Consider the following 16,815-nt stretch of genomic DNA (forward strand, 5'->3'; position numbering starts at 1 on the left):
AAGAAATATCAGCTGGTCTGAGAGCAGATTTAAGAAACGTGGCCGGACAGTGTGAATTGCACATTTTGCGGCACCATTAAGTGGGGAAGAGGAGGAAGAAAAGGAGAAGGAGAAAGGGAAATTCATGCATTTCACCAAGTTTGCAGGCTGGGTCCTGCCAAAGGGACAACAGTAGAAAGAAGGAGCACATGTGGGAGGCTACACTTGTCTACCAGGAGAGGGACAAGTTGCAAGTTTTATCCATATATTTTCTATAGGGCCGTACTGAGCCATCTGCAGGTCTTATGGATATTTAAGTTTTGCAGAAAACAGGGGAAATCTGAATTGTCTCCACAAGGAGTTAAGGAATAAGAGCTGCCACTGCCCCTAATATACAAGAGGTTAAGGATATCCATGTAAGAGTTGCTGTGGTTAACTTGTTTTTTTTTCATTTGGGATTTAGGGCTTTAAAGGTCAGACTCAAAATATGACAATTTTTTTGTCTTGCTCCATGTAAGCAGAGTTTCAGATGTGGTTAATATGATTAATGGTTCTGTAAACTTTCAGCTCATATTAGTATGACTTGATTACAGCAAACGAAAGCTATAGAAACCCAGGGAAATATATGATTTGGATAAAACTTGGGATGAAACACAATAGAAACATTTTCCTAAGATCATAACAAAAATCAAATGGTCCATGAGATAAAAACCTGAAAGAAATTCCTCACCTGTAAATAAATTAGAATGAGAAAATTTTTAGCATGCGATTTTCAAAAAAAACCAAAGACCAAAAAACACTTATCTTGAGTATACAATCTAAAATTTAACTTTGATTGCCAGAAGTTTAGCAGTTCCATAATTTAATGAAATTTTCAAATTACATGGTCTTTTGATAGTTTTCTACACAGAAATATTTTTCTAAATAAATTAAAATGTCTCTAATCCAAAGACAGTTCAGAACAAACCATTTGCACTGGGGATGTCATTTAATAGTGTCATTTAGTAATGACATACCCAATGTCATCATTGGGTTCCTCAGTTTTCATGATTAACTTCACCATTTGCCCCTTTCATCCTACAGAAAGAAATTCAAATTTCGAAGAACCTTTCTCCATAGATATGGAAAATAATCCCAGATCAAGTCAAATAATTACAAAGAAAACCAAAATGTAGTACAACAAAAAAGGAAAACCTATGAGACATGGAAAAGGAACAGCACCAGCAGCACGGGAGGAACCTCCAGAGCAGCTGGTTCTCTTAGGTCTCTGTACTGGTCACCTCCACAGTTTATCATCCTAATAAAACACCTTCATATTGCACTTAAAACAGCTTAAACACCAGCTCTATTCCGCTTAAGATCATTTCTCTAGAAGTTTACCTGTTGTGTCTGTGGTGAGCTGAACACATACGAGCCACTCCTACCAGACAACATCTATTGCAGCTGCATCAAATGCAAACCTGAAATGTTTCATCTCTTCTGCTTCCTCAAAAGCAAAGACACCTGTTTTTGTGAGTTTCAAGGACTGTCATCTTTTCTATTGCCAATTCACCACAGTAAAATTTATATTTTCCTCATTTGTTAATTTACTTCCCCATGAGTTATTAGTTTATTCTGCCCCACAGTTTATCATGATAAAAGCATTCACCAAACACAGTCCAGCATATTCCACAAATAAAACAGATTTAATTAAACTTTACTGACAAAAAACCCCCACCCTATTTAATCTGTTTTTAAGTTTCAAAACACTAATGTTAATCTGTATCAGAACAATGTTACTAAGTATAAACCTATGCAGGAGGTAGTAATGTTACAAAATTTAAGGTTATTGAAATGTTTCTGTCTTTACTTTGAAATAAATTTTATAACTAAAAAATCTGAACTTTGTATGGATATATCTGCAATTTTCATGCACAGAAGAAAAACTTCTTTATATGCCTATTCACTCTTCTAAGATTCTACTTTTGACCCTAGTTGACTTATTTCAGCAAAATAACAAGTCAATAACATTGGGGAAGCTCCTGTGCAAACATACTGCACTGGAGTAAATAAATATTCACTCCTCCCCACTTCCATTTTTTTACTTGCCAGTCAGGAAAAAAAATTGCTGCTCAGGTTTTTTAATGTTTGTTAGGCAAATAAAAGGTTGCTGAATCCTATAGAAGAGTCTACCACAAACCACCTTTTTTCTAAGAAGAGAAAGTGCAGTAAACCACAGGACTTACATTATTTTCCATCCCTAAGTGAAGGTTCAAGGAGTCACTTCTTTCTGTGCAAGGGAAACATTATCTCAGCCCAGTTATCTCCCAAGAAATAGTTGGAAAAACCTCCTCACTGCCCTTATTATCTCTGTCTCCCCTTTCAGCAATCCCTCACCACTCTGGAGATACTTTTCCTCCAGGAACTGAGCTATTTGTACATGGGGGTGTTGAGGGAGTGTCTATTTAAGCCATCAAAATAACTGATGTGATTACACAAGGTCTCATGGGAAAGGCAGAAACCTCAGTAAGCAAAGCTGGGGAGGCTCCAAGCTGAGCATTTCTTTACGATCTTGTTTCATCCCTGGATTTCTGAGTGTCTTTCACAGAAAATCAGGAGTGAAGCAGAACAAAGTGGATGGAAACATGAAGGAAAATGTGTTTTTCAACCTCACAGTGAGAACTGTCTGAACTGTAAGAGATTGTTTATAAAAGGTGTTGGCCTTTATATTTTATTTGAATATTTCAGTTTCAGTTCTCTGCTTTAGTACAGTCCAAAACCATGTGAGGATGAATCTATAAATTAAACTGAAATACTGTAACTGAAGCTGGATAGAACTCTGGAAAACTGGTTGTTAGTACCTCTGTATCTGTGTGTGTATCCATGTGTATGTGTGTGCATGTATATGCACATATACATAAATAATATTCCAGAGTGTATATACAATTCATAGATATGGGCTTTTCAGTGTATATTTATGGTTATTCCAGGGTTGTTCAGCCTGGAGAAGAGAAGGCTTTGGAGAGACCTTAGAGCACCTTCCAGAACCTAAAGGGTCCTACAGGAAGGCTGGAGAGGGACATTTTACAAGGGGCTGGAGTGATAGGACAAGGGGGAATGGCTTTAAACTGACAAAGGTCAGGTTTAAATTAGATATGATGTAGAAATTCTTCCCTGTGAGAGTGGTGAGGCCCTGGAACATGTTGCCCAGAGAAGCTGTGGCTGCCCCATCCCTGGAAGTGTTCGAGGCCAGGTTGGATGGGGCTTGGAGCAACCTGGGATAGTGGAAGGTGTCCCTGCCCATGGGAGGGGGTTGGAAATAGATGACCTCTAAGGTCCTTTCCAGCCCAAATGATTATATGATTCTGTGATTTATATTAATTGTATATAGAGGATGATATAGGCAGGGAGTAGGTGACAAACCTGGAAGAGTTCACTCACGCCTGAGACCTGCAACTCCTCCCAGGTTGAAGCCACTGTTGGGTAGGATGGGAGAGAGCCTTTGTCTTTGCAGCTATGTCTGCACTCCTAGAAAAATGAGACAGGGTTCATTATATGGCCCTGAAGCAAAATAAAACAATAAACATAAAACTAAAATTACGTTATCATTCAAAAATAGGGAGGGAAAACAGGAGTCCCACTCTCCAAGGAGAGACTCCTGCAAAACCCTGCCCAGGAGCCCCCTAAAACAATGAAACTGTCTTCTTTGCATTAAACATTGTCTGTGCAAGAGAAAAAATAGTTATCAGACACCAAAGAGAGAAGTTAAGGCTGGTACAATCATCTCAGATAATATTTCACTTTCAGGATGTCTAATATTGCACTAGTTAAAAAGAGATGAAGCAAAGGAAGGAAAGCCAACTGATCCCTGTGTAGAATATGAGATGGTGCCTCTCCAGCAAGGGAATGCACTAAAAACTGTTTTGACCCAGAAGATGTGGGTGCAGGATTCTTCCCTACGCTAAATACAGTCAGGATCAATACAATATTTTTTTACCCCATCTGCATTTAGTCCTTGGCAGCTTTGAGGTAGAGGTGAGGTAGAAGAGAAAGGCAAGTAGTCCTGTAATATTCTGAGAAAAATTCTATTTTATTTTCTGTCAAATTTAGATTGGTTGACAGTTTCATCCCATCTTTAAAGTTGCCTTCTTTCAGAGCACGTAGGGCTGTGAGAAATGGAGGAAAGAATTCATGATGAAACACTGGATCTCTACCTTTGATGTGGAAAATTTGCAAAAGCTTTGGTTCATTGGGGTCTAAATTTAATGAATGTCGCTGTAGAAATTTAAACTAAGTCTTGGGTGCTTTGGACAAGTCTGATTTCACTGGAAGACACGCATGTGTAATGACCAGGAAGACTATCCACAAATGAAATTAGGAAATCTCGTGGCAGGTTAAACAGATAAAAGATTTATTAATCCCTCTGACTTCAGAATTGTCATCACTATCACACTTCAAAGTAACACCACATACAGAAAGTAGCATGTTCAGATCAGTCACATTAATCTCAGACTTCAGGATACAAATTCAATTCATATTATCTCTTGTTCCCTCCAAGCTATCTGTCTGTCATAGGTCCTATATAGCTTTTAAACCATCTGACATTAATTTCATGAAGCTTGAGCTCTTTGAAGCTTAGGTATCCATGAAGGTGGGTAAAGCTCACCTCCTTTGTACACATATCTGCACCTTGCATTCCTATGTAAGGAACAGATGAATAATAAGGGTACATTTTAAAATATATTTATGCCTCCCAAAGAAATACGTGGATGCCAAATAGGTTTTTAAGTACCTGAATGACATTGTAATCAATCTGAATTAAGCTTTCAAACACTTTTAAGAATGCCATGATGTCTCCAGCATCAGTTACGTAGGCAGATTTCCTATCCAACTACAGTGCTAATTCCAAATTAAATTTCACCCAAAGTTACTTATATTTCATCCAAAGTTGGAGATGAGAAGCAGACTTGAAAGAGCATCTGGTCTTGGCTTCCTCCCTATTAGTTATTCCCCTCTGGCTTGGGGTGTAGACAACCTGCAGTTTCTAGAGGCAAGAAGGAGTTATTGTCATCTATGTGTGAAGAAAGCAGGAATGGCATCTCATGTTTACCTCTGACTTTCCAAGTCCTTGTGCTAACCCTGAGATGGGCAAGTTACTTGTCAGCTCTGGCCCGGACTGAATCAGAGATAAGCTCAGCTCTAGGTAATTAAAAACATCCCAGAGGGTATCCATGAAAAATGCAGGAATGTTGAATTACATTAGCAAAAAAAAAATCACGTTTAGTTGAAGGTGAGAGAAGCAGCTCACTGGACTCCCCTGACTGTGCTGATGAAATATCCCCTGAGTATAAACAGTAATTTAGATGTGTCCCATTTAACCTGTTAAATGCTTGGGGAGAAAATAGACATTCCCTGCTGGACAGGGAAGGGTGAGGAACCTTTGACTTGACTTTTCCTTGCCTTTCAAAAATTAAATCCTCATTTTGCCCACTGTACTCACAGCAGGGCTGTTTGAGTCCCCTCTACTCCACCAGTAGGAAAAGCGAGGAACCTCCTCCCTCAGCAAATTCAAGTCAATGAGAGCAGGTGGAGGGACATAAACCTCAAAATAAAAGAAACTCTAAAAAGTAGAAATGCAAATGCTGCCATCACAGAATCTAAACCTTCATAAATGAAGAAGAAAATCAAAAAAGCATTCTCCATTTGTAAAAAAGAAAAAAAAAACAGCATGGAAATAGTCTATTAAAAGCAAGGTGTTTAAAGGGAAAATGTGGCGAGGTATTTAAAAAGCTGAGCAATATCTGCATTTGCGAATTATACAGAAATGGCTAAATGGAAGCAGGCAAATATTTGATATTAATGGATATTTGAGCTTAAGAAAAATTAATACTTAAAGACAAGTGAAACATTGATGTGATATATGTTTGCTATTAGAGGAGAAGAATATTCATTAAATATAAAGTAGTTTAATCTACAATAAAGTTGGTCAGCTTTAAGTGAGATTCAAATTGCCATTCAATTTTAACCTCCACAGCGTAGCAATAACTTTGAACTAGGGAATGGTTACTTAAAAACAATACAAAATAATTTCATCTCTTAGTAGTTTTAAAAATAACCACCAACTTATTTCTGTGTGATTCCTGACAATGCTCTAATTGGGATGTCTGTACAAACCTTTCTTTTAAGACAAATGATACTATTTTACAGCCTTGCCTTACAAAGTTATATTGGGAAAAAATATATATCTGATGCAGCACCCAATATCTGTCCAGGTTTCTACATAGATTCCATCACTACAGTAACAAGGACACAATAGCAAATACAATGGCAGCTTTAATTGGGAGAAAGCAGATGAGTTGCACAAGTGCAATAATTTTTTAATATATTTCCGGAATCTCCCACATCACCAGATTTAGTAAAGTTTGATTTCTGGTCTTTTCCGGGAAGTTAGATATGATTTGGAAATCTTAACTGGAAATTCCTTTCCATTTCACTGTTACCTTCCTTTAAGGACACAAGAGTGGGGTTTCGTTTGGTAACTGATCCTCATTTTTCATGTCATAAAGATGCATCAATCAGAACCATTTCAGCTGCATGATGTGGGAGAAAGGAGATGAAAACCAAATAGGGAGTGTGTAAAATGTCTAGCGTGTAAAATAGACCTGAATTCTTCACCTGGGAAAGGAAAAGTGTCAGTGTTTTGATATCTTTTCTTCACTGTTGTCTATTACATATTGAAATTCTGTGACAGATTTCAGAAATGCAATGCAGAATTATGTAGTCGTTAATCAAAAGAAACCTTAGACATTCTGAGCAACACACCTATAACTAAAATAGTAAATGACAGCTTTTCAATTGCAAGCATTATGATTTCTAATGCCAACCAGCACAGACTGCAACGAATTAATTTTGCAACTTTGATGCATGTAATATTTCAGTATAAAAATTATAGTTAATTGTTTAACTGACACTGTTTTAAACAGGTAAGTAAAAGACCATATTACCCACCTTATGCTTTTTCTTTCCCCAAAAGTAATCACCAGGATGGTATTTATATAATAGAATTTCCATCATTTGGAGATATATTGTTGATTTTATTTGATCAATGAAATTGTGGCATGAAAACAAACCTCCCAAAAGTTGTTTGTCAGCTCGGGAGTTACCTGTGCAATGTTCCCGTGACTTTACAGAACTAGAAGCTTTTCAGTGCTTTGGGTTTTTTTTTTATAACACTATTAAAGGAAACTGAGACCTTCTGGTCAAGAGGGGAAACCCTCATAAATTGCTGTTTATGGAATGAGTATTAACATATGTGGATTTGTAGCCCAGCCTGAAACTGAGGGAATGGTGCTGGAGAGAGCTTCCAGTGATTTATGGAGGCCGTTTACTGCACAGAGATTAGCTTTTATAGAATAGCTTTTATAATACATTACATTGCTGCTTTATTTTAAAAGAATAGCTGAAGCCATTTTCTGATCCGCATAATAGGGAAGTCTTAAATGGTATAAAGTAGCTAATTGGCATTTTTGTCAAAATAAAGACCTAGTATAAAGGAATCTCATTTCCTTTTATCGGAGAATGAAATTATATTTAAGAAAAAATCGTGGTGATGCAAAATTCAGACTCTTTTGAATGGATAATTGCTATTACAGAGTAACAGGAAATTGCTTTCTTTGTAAGTGTGTATTAAAATCATTCTGTTACATACAGTAATCTTCATCTTTCTAAATGGTCCAATGCACATTTCAATCAGGAAAATTTGCTTATTATCTACTCAAATGGAAAAATATGGATTGCTCTTTTCTCTCTCCTCAGTGGTCTATCAAAATAATACCAAGAGAATTAGAGTAGTGAAGGAAATCACGTTAGAAAATTTATATTCCTAATATTATTTCATCAAGGAGTATTAAGTATATCTAGAGATTTCTCTCACTATTTCAGACACTGGCGATCTGCATGTTGAGAAGCCCTTTTTATCCATTTTGTCTTTATTTTTATGAGGAAGCAAAGCATAAAAATCTGATTATCTGATGTAAATCAGAGGTAGCTTTAGATAGCTGAAGATGTGACACCCTGGAATTAAGGTCCAGAAAGATCAGAATAAATGATAGCCTTCAGGAGCAGCTGATTTTAAGGACCTAAACGCAGAGTGCAGAGGATGAGCTATTTAATACATAATAAGATGATTGACTAAAGCATCTGTTTGGCAGAGTATGGTGATTTAGAGACCTGTATTATTTATCAGACTGGAATAGCTGAAAAAAACTGAGTGTCAGATACTGTCTAGAAAATGAGGTCCTACTTTACAACTACAAAATAGTTGTAAAGGAAGATCTAAACTGAATAATCCCCAACAGCTCCATATGCCAGATGATGCTCTTGGGACTACATCCTTTATTCTTCCCACCTTATCTGGAACAGAGGAGCTCATCACTACCCACTGTCTTCAACAGTTTTCTGCAGGAATTTTCACTTTTTCCCTTGATACACTAATTCTGCATCTGTTACATGTTTCTGTGAGGTCTTTCTTCAGCATCTCCACCTCTAATTTTGTGGTTTCCTGTCCAACAACGACCTCGCTCTCTCCTGTAGTCTGTGTTAGAAAAGAAATACCCCTACTTCAACATCATACAGCATTTTTTATAGTATTTTTTCTACTTTTTGTACGTTTTCAGTTGATCTTTAAACTTCTTGTGCAAGAGGAGTGTGAAAAGAGGCCAAATTCACAACCGAGGCATCAGTTCATTACCATGAGACTTTCCAAACCAGTATCTCAAGACACTCAAAGAGCCCCAGTCCTGCTGATTTGAATTGAGCAGGTTCATTCCAGGTGGGATGTCTAAGTCCTCTAAATGAAGGCCCAAATACCTACTCTTTTTCATGGCCTACCATTAAATCTGGAAACAGCAGCATAAATAATTTGGGGAAGGAAGATAGTTTTGTACATAAGCCACCACATTAATCACAGGATGACTATATGGGTATTTGCAAATTGAGAAATTGTTGTGTCCTTTGAGCCAAAAAGCAATTTGATTTGATGATATGAAAAAATAATTAGTTACCTTTCTAAATATATGAGAAGATTTTCTTCCATTAGTTGGGGTTTGTTTGTTTGTTTTGGTTTTTTGTTTGTTTTGAAGGTATGCTCATGTGGAAATCAAGACCTTTTTAAATATCAGTTATCAAGAACTTTCTTGAAAGAACAACAGGAAATGATTAATACAAAAACACAGTGAAACCATTCCGTTATTTACACAAAGGAATCTTCCTCCAGCTCTTTAATGGACTAATGCATGCTGGATTGTAATGGGGCTAATTTGCTCAACACCTACTTAAGGAGAGGGCGCTGGGGTGCCTGATTTTTCCCCTCTCTTGGGTCTGAAAAAGCAATATATTGCCTACATGAAAGCATCTGTGACACTTTGATAGATACGGTGAGCTGCAGCCAAAGCATAATTGGACAGTGCTAAGAGAAGTGTCTGAAATTGCCTCTCATAAGCCAGATTTTAAAAGTCTATCAAATTCAAAAAAACAGGATGAAAATAAAATTTAGCATTTGTTTCATCCCTCATCCCACACTCATCTTTTAATGCTAAAACTAGAGCTTTGACTCTGTGACAACAGGAACACACACTAAAAGGCAAAGGGATCTTCTCCTCCTATTGAAATGTGTAATGTTCTAAGGATCTGTGCTTTGTCAGTCACAGGCATTCTGGTGTCAAAATAATATAAAGGCCAGAGGAAGTAATAATCTGAAATAACATCATTGTGTCATCCTAATATGTCTTGGAACATGTGAGCTTCATTATCCTTCAAAAGGGAAAGTTCAAGCAATCTGCCCCCTGTAGTTGGCACCTGGTGTAACTTATAATGAAAACACAAGCATATTTACACATAAAATTGCATAAATTTGGTGGGGTTTTTTCCCAAGTAAATAAAATATCCTGAAGCTGAGGCCAAACTTTTGCATATTTTATAGGCACTTTCATTCTTATTTACTCACAAGAATACAAATGTTTTATAGGTAAATGAAACACAACACAAGATTTTTTAGAGGTTGGTTTATTTCTTGTGTCTTATCTCGTGTCTTCAGGCTTTTATCATGAAATTTCTTGCAGCACATAAAATATAAAGAAATTAAAGTTGAAAAGGAAAAAAAGATGGGAAAAGGGGAGAGGGAAAGGGGAGGAAGTACTTGTATTTATCCACAAGTTTCATACAACATCCTACTCAGTTACTGAACTTACTCAGTTCTACTGAAACTGGATTCAGTTTCTTTTTTTCATGAAGGAGGTTGACTTTTGACATGAACGATATTTTCTTTCACAAACAAAATGATCAATTCATAATGCCAGAGCTGGTGCATTGGGTAGGGATTACTTTCTAGGGTAGCAAAACCTGACAATTTTCACACACTAACACACACACAAGTGCATGCTCACCCAAAAGAAAAAAAAAAGAGGATTTATAGAAACCTTTATAGCAATATTGGTACATTAAAACTTTTTTTTTGTGAGGTGTTTGGCCCATCAACATTCTTTGGCTTAAAATTCAAGCAAAAGCTAAAGGGATAGTGTTAACAGGTGAGTTTCATTACCTCCCACAATCTTACAATTTACTGGGATTTATGGGAACATTCAAGCATGCTCTCACTCTTCACTTACAGTACTGGGCAACCAAAGGACTGTCTGTATTCATTATTTGGGGTACCTGATATACAATCAAGTGATTCCTAAGTGTTTGGGAAGGTAAACTTTACAAGATTTCTGGGGATTTACTTCTCTTCCTGGAGTCTGAGGGCAATCAAAACCTTTCCTCTCCAGTGAGGTAAAAGACTTGAGAATTCAAATTTGGGTTTAGCAGAACTGACACCATCAAAAGGCCATCAGCATCATAAACCCGGTAAATAACACTATGCTCCTTCACACCATGGAAAGATGGAATAAGACAAAAGCCTGGCAAGAAGGATGGAATGACATTTGGTTATGCAGAGAGGCAAGTTTACTAAATCACCTCCAGAAAGCCAGAAAGTGTCTCATGAGAAAATGGTGTATCACTCCACAGACATTTACAGTGATGCTCTTTGCTTAAATCTACGAGAGATGGGCACTGTGTAAGCAGTGGCCACAAAGCCAGATTTGAACCTCTGCATTTTCCAGTGAGAAATGGCTCATTGGAAAGTGTTCACTGGTATAACATAAGTGGGGTGAAGAGGTGGCACTTGGAAATGAAAGCTTCTGTCAGCCAAACCCGTCGTTTTCCCTTCTCTACAGCTGAGTACAATATTCAAATTCACTAATCTGCATCATCAAACTTGGGAATATGGAGATAGATTTCACTGTGCTTCTTATATATTATTCATGGCATGCAATGAAACATCATGAAGTTAATTTTATTGCACTGTAATTAAAATACCTGTTTCTGTATACATAGATAAACATGCAAAATTTAAAACCTTAAATAAAGATGGCTGTTGTCACAGTCTTTGTAATCATTAAGATGAGCTAATAGATTCTATAATAATAGCTTTTACTTTTGCCATTGCCCCATCTTTAACAAATAGAAAAGCCTTTCCCTAAGTGTTTGCTCATTTGTATTCTTGATTTTGGATAATTTCAGAAAGCAGAACAGCCAGGCTTGGTTTGCAGAGTCCAATAATCTCACCAGATTCTTTCAGATATTCCACATGTGGAGTGTGTGATGTTTAATGTCAAATTCATTTATTTCAATACACTTGATTTTACACTGGATTTTTGATTAAGCAGAATGATACATGAAATGCTGAAACCTGTGGTGGTACAACTGCTCCCCTCACAGCCCCGCTCCCTCAGGCTGCACTATGACCTCAGAAATGCTTGTTAAGCTTTGATGAACAGCTCCTGGGCTTAGCTCCTCTTGGGTTTATTGGAAACATTGTCTGCTCCCAGGAACTTCTGCTGTCTAATGAGCTCCTGATTTTCAACAAACAGCCTTGGAAACTTATTTTTCTTGCCTGAATAACAACCCAAGTGGAACAGCATTTTCGTTATTGAACTTCCAAAGAAAGTTACCAACCCAAATTTTGTTCAGGATGGAAAATTACTAAGGCCAACTCTCTTACTTCCCTGTAAACAGCAGACCCAAGTGAGACCCTTCGAGCTCTCCTGGACCACAGCAGGCTGCAACCAGCATTTCCCTCTGAGTGGGACATCTCTTGAGGTTGTGAACTCTCAAGTTTGCTGTACTCAGAGTACTTCACTGAACTCGAGCTGACTTTTTCACAGGTATACCTTCTGCATACTCCTTAGGTCTGTGTGCATGCAAGTGTAAATATGCTACAGCAAATGTGTTATGAATGCTACTCTCTTACATTCTTAAGTATATTAGATTCCTAAGTAAGTTAGGTCTGTAAGTGGGTTACTGCTGTGCTTATAGTACTTTCTAAATATTCTTTTGTTAAATTGTTTAAATTTGGCTATCAATTAAGTTCTGTTAAGTTCAAGTGCTGTTAAAATCTTTAGCCTTAAACTGTTGGTCAAGGCTGGGGTAAAGTTTGGCAAGACTGTGCACTCTGAACCTTGTGACTCAATGGGAGAAACTCCCTTATTCCTTTTTATCCTTATGTTTTCCTAACCTTACCCTTTTTCCACCCCCAGACTCCACATAGATCATGTTATGTTGATTTCATTTTTAGACTGCTTGGTTTTAGATTTTAGTCTGGTTTTTCTCTGTGTACTGTAACCACCCGGTAAGCAGTAGAGCAAATCTTGCCAATGAACTTAGCCACACTTTCACTTTTATATTAAACCTCCTTTTGCCAACACCTTTGCTGATTACTATTTGAGCCACCTAAGCCACTCATTCGTGACAAAATCACAATACAAATGTGAGGTCACACTTAGCAAAATACAGCAACCGCAACATAGATTTCAGTCACAATACCCATGTGACCTCCACTGCCCTCTCTGTAATATGATCACCAACATGATGCTGGATGTCCCCAGTCACTGGGAAGAAGTATGTAGGGTGAAGCAGCTCAAGTCCATCACCCTTACTGGAATTCTTTTGTTGGTTGTTCAGTTTTTATACTCTCTGTTGGGCTGAGCCTTGTATAACCCCCCTCATGCTGTGTCCCCAACTCAACGAACCATTCTCTTTCAGTGAGCTCAGGGAGAAATATTTACACAAAAAACTGTCAATGTAATCTGTGGATCCACCCAAATGTTGATAGCTGCTTGTCTAAAACTAAGGCCACCCTCCAGTCCCCTTTGTGTTGAGATACATTGGCTTTGTCTGCAACAGCTTGTGGTCAGTCACATCCTGTGTTTCTCCCTGAGCTTCGTGGGCATCACCCTTGCCCATCTCCTCTGAGCCTTTCCCCTTTGGGGAGTTTTATTGGTCAGTCATACAGGAGTACCATATACCTTTAGTCCAGAAAAAAAGTGTGGTAAATGTAGGAAATCGAGTCGGGCAGTATCAGTACAACAAACAAGTTTCTCTTTTGGCAGCCAGGTATATCTGTGCACATCACCATGAGCATAATGAAAAAATATGACATAATTACACTGAGATTCCAATTAGACTGAGATGATTTTTTATTTGATATGGTATTTAGCTGAAGGAGCTACATTTTCAGTATTTGTCAGTTTGAACATGTTTCAGGCTGAAACTGTAGGCTGTAGACTAATCAGAACAACAGTGCAGACATACTTTTAGATAGAGTACTCTCAATAAACACCAACTAGTGTTGTGAGCAGCAGAATTAACCAGTTTTTCTTATGCCTCTGTGTCTTGTTGGTGGATTCCGAGGTCTATAAGAAAGTGCAGGTTGCACTGACTTTTACCTGTGCTTACACATTAATACTCTCTCTTTCATATCTGGATTTTTTGGGTGTTTGCCATTTGGATTATTGGCTGTTTGTTAAGGGGTGAGACCCAAACTGAGATAAAGTAGGAGACATCAACTGTTACCCATCATACTTGATGTTCTCATAGATAATCCATCTTGTGCAGAGCTGGCAGACAAAACAATTTATAGGAGGAAGCTGAAGTGGAGTGGACATAATGGACATAAACATAAGTGTTATATTGAATGGGATGTCAGAGAGCCTGAGAAATGAGTGATAAGCACTACGTATGTTTAAGGAGGAAGTGTCATTCTCCACAGGTGCTGTAGTAGAGCCTTGTTGCTGCTGGTTTTATTAAAACTTTCTGTTATGTCATTGAAATGGGGAGGAATTTTCTATACATGCTGCTCAGGAGTGGAGAAAGCAACAGTTGCAAGTATTTGGATGAATTTCTGTGCACAGATATTGAAGAATCTGTCTTCTCATACAAGCACAGATTTCTGGCAGCAGCAGTTACAGGTGTCACTAGTAGCAGCAGCAAAAACATACTAAGTGAGGAATACACGGATGAATTTTTATTTGCCTCATCATGTCTGTGTTATTAGTTCAGCCACAGGCACAAAAAAATAGGTAATTGAAGGGTATGAATTTTGCTGATAAATTCTGCAGAGAATGCTAGGACTGGTAGCACTATTAAAATACTATCTCCAGTTCTACTCTCTTCATTTCAAGAAAGGTATGAGTATGTAAAAGAAAATTTACAAAAGAGCTGACCTTTCCAGTGACTAATTTAAATAATCTCTGGGGACAAATTCTACCCAACATTTGGGCAGCAAGGTATGGTGGCTGTTGTCTGAAGTCTAACCTATGAATCTCTAACTTTTGAATGCTCCTGCAGAAACCCAACTTCCCTGGAACCTGGAGACAAACTTGCCTTGCCCTCAGTCTGCCCAGAACTCCAGCAGCTCTGCATTAAGGTAATTATCAAAGTCAGCTTGGCCTATCTTACCTTAACTCCATGGAACCCTGAGGCAGATAACTGCAGCAGATTTGCCCCAACATCTTGTTTTCCTGAGGAGTTGCCAAAACATCTCTATTGCTCTTTCAAAAGTCTCTGAAGATCAATAAAACCACTTACTAAGTTGATGCCTTGACATATTTCCCCTGGAATTGGCAGAGCAAAGGGTCTAAACTTGTGGCACCACATCCGGCTCTGACACCAGTCAGTATCTTTATCCAAATATTTCTAATGGATGAAGGTGCCGAAAAAACTTGCAGAAAGAAATCTGACAGGATGTTGTAGAAGTCACAGAAGACTCATCATTTGGCTCCCAGGGATGGACAGGTAAGAAATCTCTTGTTAACTTGCACTAATTTGTCACTCTCTTGTACACAGAGACTAGAACTGCATGCCCAAAATAGTGTTGATTGATAGACTCAGACTCCCAGATAATACCCAGGTTGTTGAATAATGTGACTGTTTAGCCATAATCTTTAAGTGTGGAAAGCTGTGGCTGCTGTCATGGAATCACAGAGTAATTTGGGTCAGAAGGGATCTCAAAAGCTCAATTAAGTCACCTCAAGGCAGATGCACCTTCAAATTGGAGCTGGATCAGGCTGGTTGGTGTCTTGTCCAGTCAAGTTCTGTATTTCTTCAAGGACAGAGATGTCCCAACATCTCTTAGTGTTTTGTGGCTTGAAGGTGTCCCTGCTCAATGCAGGTGGATTGTACTACGTGATCTTTTAAGGTCCCTTCCAACCAAGACCCTTTGGGGTCCTATGATTCTATGATTTCTTTCAACGTTTATCCACCCTCACTGTGGGGTTTTTTCCCTAATGTCTGATCAGAATTTCCGTTGTTGAAACTTGTGTCTGCTGACTTCTATCTATAGCACTGTGTACATCTGAGTTTGGCTCTCACTTCCCCAAACCCACTCACTGGGTATTTGAAATCAAAAGTAAGATCCACACTTTCACTTTTTCTTCTTAATTCTGAACAAACTAATCTTTCAGCTTTTCCTTATCTGACACATGATCCAGTATCTTGATGGCCCTCCAATGGACAAGCTCCAATATGTCTCCTGTTGTGAAGAACTCAACACCGGGCAATTCTCCAGTTGCATTAATCTGCAACAGATGTGGAATTTAATTATTAATCGTCAGTGAACAAGCACCTACTGAGAACTGTGGCTAACTTGAAAGCACAGGACAGGAAAAAACAGAGTTTTGATGTTTTTTTCTAACTTTTTTACATTCAATGTAATACCTTTTTGCTGAAGTGTGCAAGTTTGTCACCTTTCACCGAAGACTGGCCACATTTTAAACTGCAGTAAATGCTGCCATCTAATGGTACCTGATCACTGAACAAAAGCTGTCGGCTCAGTCCAGCTCTCAAAGAACAAAATAAATAGTTTCACCTCACAAGCATCACTCTGCATGAAACAACACAAGCTGGACAGGAGCAGGTCTTAAGCAGAGCCACCAAATATCTCTGCATCCCTCTGCCCAGTGTGGCAGCTCCCAAGGGCAAATTCCTGAGTTATCCTAAGAGGTCTACAAACCTTCTTCATCAGCCTTTTTTTTCTGGACTGCAGCTGGTTCTGGAAGTAATCATAGAATCATTAAGGTTGGAAAAGACCTCCGAGATCATCAAGTCCAACCTTTAATCAAACACCACCATGCCCACTAAGCCACAGTACTAACTGCCACATCCACTTGTTTTTGGAACATTTCTGGGGATGGTGGTTCCCTGGGGAGCCGATGCTCAACCATAATAAAGCCCGTTCAAACCATACTGTATCGGAACTCTTAAACTCTTAGCTTTCCTGTGTCTTTATTTGTCCTGAAATTAACTTATGCTTAACAATATCTGTCATATTTAATAGTATTTAACATGGGAAACGACAGTAAAAATTAAGTAATTACCTTATTGTTCCTGCTATTCTTGGCCTCAAAATGTTAAATCTTTTCTGATTCTTTGTAAAAAGTGAAACATTTTCAGTTTTGTTGTTCTAATAGGTAGCTACTTGTG

Source organism: Neopelma chrysocephalum, unplaced genomic scaffold, assembly GCF_003984885.1.
Source record: "Neopelma chrysocephalum unplaced genomic scaffold, ASM398488v2 Primary Assembly neopelma1_72, whole genome shotgun sequence".
NCBI classification, from domain to species: Eukaryota; Metazoa; Chordata; class Aves; order Passeriformes; family Pipridae; genus Neopelma; species Neopelma chrysocephalum.